Raw genomic sequence first — 6,208 nt, forward strand, 5'->3', positions numbered from 1 at the left:
AATACTTTCTTTTGCCATTAACGCTATTCTTAGGTTATAACAGAAGTTATTGTTGATCTTGTAGATGGCATAATTATGAGTACAAACTTTTATGTTTTTTTTAGAACGTAAGTGATGTGCTCCCTCATAACTGATTGCTATTAGGACAACACTAGTGTGAGTGTTAATATAGATATGGGCTCTTTGCTTTTGCAGGGTTTGAAAGGTGGCCTATATCATAGACAATTTATATTCATTAGGCAATATTGCAATGACAAATTGACAATTTATTGAGTAGTTATTATGGTCTAAATTAGTATGGGAAATATGGTGAGCTATAACCATATGGGCATTATAAAATTAGGCAATAGGCAATGACATTGATCAATCAATTTATTTTGATTTGGCTCCTAAATATTGAATATGGACAGTTATTGGACTATTGACATTGACATATGACCAATTTATTTTGAGTCTTTGGCAAATTCAATTTAAAATTAATCAAATCATAACAATAAAAAAAAAAAAAAATAAGGACAGAACAGAAGCCATTTGACCCATCTAGACTGCGTTAGGGACGAAGATGAGCGACGGCTCCAAGTTGGGCCAACTACTTTGGGATGAAGATGACCCATCTGGATTGCTTAGGGACAAATGTTCTGGAATCAAGGTAAGAGAGAGAGAGAGAGAGAGAGAGAGAGAGCTGTTGGAATGTTCTTAAATGAGGGAGAAAAAGAAAATAAAAGAAGGGGGGGGGGATAGAGATAGGACAACGTGTGGGAGGAGAAAACAAGAAAAATGAAAAGAAAAAAGAAATGAATGTATGGATCAAATGAAATGAGAGAAGAAGAAATAATATAAAGAATAAAATCATAATTGAGAAATTATTACCACAATATCTTCACAATAAATTTTAAGTAACATACTGTTATTAGTTTATTGATGAGTAAAAAAATAATTTCAGTGGTGGGTTCAAATAGAACTAATAACAACTTTCCACATTGAATTTTGTTGTGAAAGTATTGCGAAAATGTTGTGGATGTAATACTTTTCATTGAAAAATATAATTGTCGGGAATGAATAGGAGAATAAATGATGATTAAAAAAAGAATAAAGAATAAATGAAGAAATAATATTTAAATAAGATGGAGAAAATGATAAAGAATCTGTTGGAAAGTGTATTTGAAAAAGTAGGTAGGTAAAAGCTAAATATCATTGTTCATTGTCCAACCAGTAACAAAAATTTGGCTAATATGCTAGAGATGCTCTAAGTATTTGGGTATTAGAGGTTCTGATTTTTTTTTTTTTTTTTTTTTGTGTAAATTGTTTCGGAGTGTTTGTGGGTTTGTTTAGTAGCAGTGTTGAAGTATTTTTATTTAAAATGATGTGAAAAATGTGATTTAAAAAGTGTTGTTAAAACATGTGTTTAAAGTACTTATAATGTAAAAAATGCGTTTGGTACTATATTTCTAATAACATATTTTCAAAGTGAAAAATCATAGTGATGTATTTGTGCTACGTGTGTTATATATATATATATATTTTTTTTTTAATGTGTAGCTTTCTAACATGATTGAATAAAATAAAATTTTTAATCATAGAAAAAGAATCTTCCACCACGACTTTCCACTCTCCCCTTCTCTTCGTCCCATCTCCCCTCTGCAAGTCCAAGCTTAAACAAACCATTTAATCTGTGCAAACCCAACTAAATTAATGCCAAATTGCTATAAAGCATCACTGGCCATCGAAACTCAAAAAAAAAAAAAAAAAATAAATAAATAAAAAGAAGACTTTAGTCCTTGTGTGCAAACTCAAACCAAAACACCTCTAAATTCTGTGAAGGCCAATTAGTTGACTAGTACTTGAAACTTAGTTTGCGTTTAGCATTGGCTTAAAAGCCAACTTTTTTTTTTTACTATTTAGTTTATTTCTGTTATTATTCAGCTTATTTTTGCTATTATTTATGGGTCCCATTGCACTTTTTGATACTACTCATAGGTCTCACTGTATTATTTAAGTTACCTTTTAGCTTTATTTACAGTACTTTCAGCAAAAAGTTTCAGTTTCAACTAAATAAGATGTTCTAAACAGACTCTTAATTAGGTAGTTTGATTTTGGTTAGTGCATTGAACCCATGGCAAGGTAGACTGAGTTTTGTCATTTACAAATTGCCCATTCCTTTGCTTCTTAGTTTCACAGTGATGGCCATTGCTTCAAACATCCAAGACCAAGTGTTGAGAGAGAGAGAGAGAGCTGGTTGTTTATGTGTTGTCAATATCAATGGGTCCCACATTTTTCTAGCTAATTACAATAATGCCACTCAACATTGTAACTCAAAAACTGAAAACTACTCTTGAGTGTTTTCTAAATACAGTGTTTAAACACCTTAAATTGAGAATTGTGATTCAAACGCTTCTAAATAAACACTTCAACCAAACATGCTTCTTTTTTTGGGCCCTATAGTTTTCAGTGTTTTAACATTGAAAACTGTTATTTGAACACTGAAACCAAACAGCCCCATTTAGGTGAATTGTTTCTTATCTCTATTCTGTTTTAGTTTGTTCTTGCATTGTTAAGGTGCATTCTTTGTATTTAAGGATAGGTTTGATAAGGTGTGGAAAAGTTGGATAGTCTTTTGTGTCCTAAAGTGGGTTCTTTCCCAAGAATTACAACCTTATGTTGTTAGGTCCCTTTTAAGCTTACCACAATTTATAGGTCTTTCACTGAAATGATGGAGATTGGAGAGGCCTTTATAATTGATAATAAACCATTTTAGAAAAGTTTTGACACCACTTTTTTAGAAAATATAATACGCATCAAAATAATTAATTTTTTTCACATAAAATTTTCTAAAAATATTTCATAAACTAATGCCCTTAAGTATAGTTATTAATCCTAGACTGGACGTTGACCCAGTCTATGAGCCGTCACTAAATCATTGGTTCAACTAGTGGGTCAACAGTTTGAATTGCACGGTCAAATAAAAAGGTTTTAAAATTTTAAATATATATAAATAAAAGAAGAGGAAAAAGAAAGTTAAAGACTGTAAGGTTGAATTTAATCAACCATTTAATTGGCTTTATTCCGTGACCAATTTGCTTGTAATTTAGCACTTAGCAACCCTGTATTTAGGTGGAAAAATTGTAAGGGTAATGTGTGAGAAGATGTGAAGAAAAGCTCAAGAGTGTGCAAGAAAAACAGAGTCTCGCGGCTAGGGCTCGCGGGTGGATCGCGACTGGCAAGCCACGAAAGGCAGGCACGTGAGAGGCGCACTGGGAAGCTGAAGGGTCGCGCCAGCTATCACGCTACAGGACAAAAGTTCCAGTCTGGCTAGGCCGTTACGTCGCGACTTGAATTCGCGACTTGGTCAAGCCGCGAGATCAAGTCGCCAACTTGTCCTGTTTGGCAAAAACTGACGTTTTGCATTCCCTTCTCACCCTACTATATATACACCCTTATACCCATCATATTGTGAGAGAGCTTCCAAAGAGAATTTTGTGAGAGAAAACCCTAGAAAAAAACAAGATTGATTCATCCCCAATCTTCATCTAAAGAGACTCTACAAATTCCTCTACTCTCTTCCTCTCCATTGTCATACTCTTGAGAGGTCATTTACCAAACCTTTATCTCATCACACCCACGTCTGTGAGAAGGTCCATTTGGTGCTTTGGGAAGCAGTTTGGAAAGGAACCAATATACATTGGTTGATGCTATGGTCAAGTAGCAGAATTCGGCAAGCTAAAGAAGAAATAGGTTCAGCGTAATCTCGTTGGAGCAAGAAGCTTGGAGGGCTTAGGTACTTGGGTAGATTAGGCTTGGAGGGTCTTCTGCTGTTCATGTATCCCAACTACATTCTTTAGTGGATTATTTGACCGCTTGGAGGGCGGCGGAGAGGTTTTACGCCGAGGACTTCGGTTTCCTCTTCGATAACACATCCTGTGTTGTCCGTGTGTTTGCATCTTCCTTCCCTTTATCTTTGCCTTATATTTACTGCTGTGGATGTGTTTATGTTTGGCTTAGATTGTTTATCAATTCTGTTGTGAGCTTGTTATCATGTTCCGCACATTAATTGTTTGATATAAAGTTTGAATTGGTAATTTTATTATTTGGGGTCTAAACGTTCAAGGGTGTTTCATACCCATTTTGAACTTTCAAAGACTTAAATCAATAAACAAATAAAGCCCCCCAAAAACAAAAGAAGAGAAAAGAAGGTTTATGCATAAATTATATAGGATATACTCAGCTATGTGCTAACTAGTTTTGTGAAATTGAAAAGTGCATTTTTATTTATTTATTTATTTAGGTTTTCTATTATTTAAGTTATCATATTATCACACCTTAAACCGTAAAGAAGTCAATAGGATTGACCTATTAACATTATTTTACATAATTCACAAACCTAGTTGGATTATTAAAACTCAGCCTAGCCACACAGTTTTCTTAGAACCTGCTAGGTTTTACTAGTTTTGATTGGGTCTTTTGTACATTTGATCCAATTAATGACCTAGACTGATCTATGTGCCGAGTTACCGTGTTACTAGGCTAGGTCAAGTTTAATAACACTACCCTTTAGGCATCTGTTAAAATTTCCCTACATTTATCAAGACTGCGTACATCTAAAGACTAAGAGCAACTTCAACAGCTTAGCCAAATTTTTAATCTCATTTAGAGAGTAAATAGCTTTTTCTACCTACATTTTTAAATACATTTTTCAATAGAAACTCTATCTTTTCCATTGTTGTAAAAACCAGACCAGACTAGCCAATTCAATTGGTTGAAGAAGGAATTGGTCAAAACTGGTCAAGAACTAGTAAAAACCAGGAATAGGTCCCTTTTCCAATTATTTCACAAGTTCGGTTTTTAAAACCATGATCTTTTCTCTATCCCCATTTAAATATTATTTATTATTATTATTATTCCCAAAATTTGATACACTTTATCATTCAACAAACACCCAAATCTCTTTCCCATTTTCATCCATCAAAACATTCACAAGTCAAATCTCTTCTGCCTAGATTTTTACCAACCAAATTGATTCAAAGCTTTCTTTTGCTAAGATTTTATCAACTATAACATCCAAATCATTTATTAGAAATTCACTACAAAAAAGATTGTTATTTGCGACGAAACTTTTTCGACGACCACAAAATGCCGTTGGAAAAACTGGCTTTTTCGACGGCAAGTCTCTTTCATCGACAATTACTCGTCAAATATTAAAACATTTGTGACAGTAAAATAAGTTTGTCGAAAATGCCTATTATTTTTATCAAAAATATGATTTGTTTTGGAGGGAAGTTTTCCTGCCTTACTTTTTATGACGGCATAAAAATGTTCATCGCTAATAAAGTATTATTTATGACAACCGAATAAAAACTGTCGAAACTAGTAACACCTGTGACGGCTTTTGTGCATCGAAAATTCAAAATATATTTTTTTATGGAGTTATTATTTGTGACAAACATTCTTCCATCGTAAATATAAAAGAGGGTATTATTTTTGACGACCGAAGAAAAACCGTCGGAACTATTAACACTTGTGACGGCTTTTGTGTGTCGAAAATACAAAAAATATATTTTTTATGGTGTTATTATTTGCGACAAAAATTCTTCCATCGTAAATATAAAAGAGGGTATTAGTGACAGCCATGAAGCCATCGAAAATGGTGAAATAGTTCGGAGTGAAAATTCCCCCTTACTTTTCAAAATATTTGTGATGACATTTATCCATCGCAATTATTATTATTTGTTTTTCTAATTGAGTTTGTATTTGCGACAAACATGTTGACCGCCATAATTAGTTAATTTGCTTTAAAAGAAAGAATGTATTAGTGATAGAATTGGATCCCTCCCAATAAATAATATTTGTGATAGATCTAAGCTGTCAACAATGGTAATTTTTTTTTAAAGGGGGGAATTCGTGCCCTTATTTTTATGTGTTTGATGATTGTTTTCCATCACTATATATTGCATTGTTATTTGCAATGAACATTTTGGTCATCATTAATAGTTAAAATCTTCTTCGAAAAGAAGATATTAGCGATAGTAAGGTAAATCTGTCATAATAAAGGTGATTTCCAACATACATATGGCCATTAAAAAATTTTATTATTTTCTTTGAATGGTAAATTTTCCTCAATTTTGCCTTAAAAATCTAGAATTTTTTCTTAATTTTAAAAACTACAAAAAAAAAAAAAAAAAAAAACACTATCAAGACCCTCGAAGTACGTAAG

The sequence above is a fragment of the Quercus suber genome, unplaced genomic scaffold (assembly GCF_002906115.3).
Source record: "Quercus suber isolate HL8 unplaced genomic scaffold, Cork oak 2.0 scaffold_228, whole genome shotgun sequence".
In the NCBI taxonomy this organism is placed as follows: domain Eukaryota; kingdom Viridiplantae; phylum Streptophyta; class Magnoliopsida; order Fagales; family Fagaceae; genus Quercus; species Quercus suber.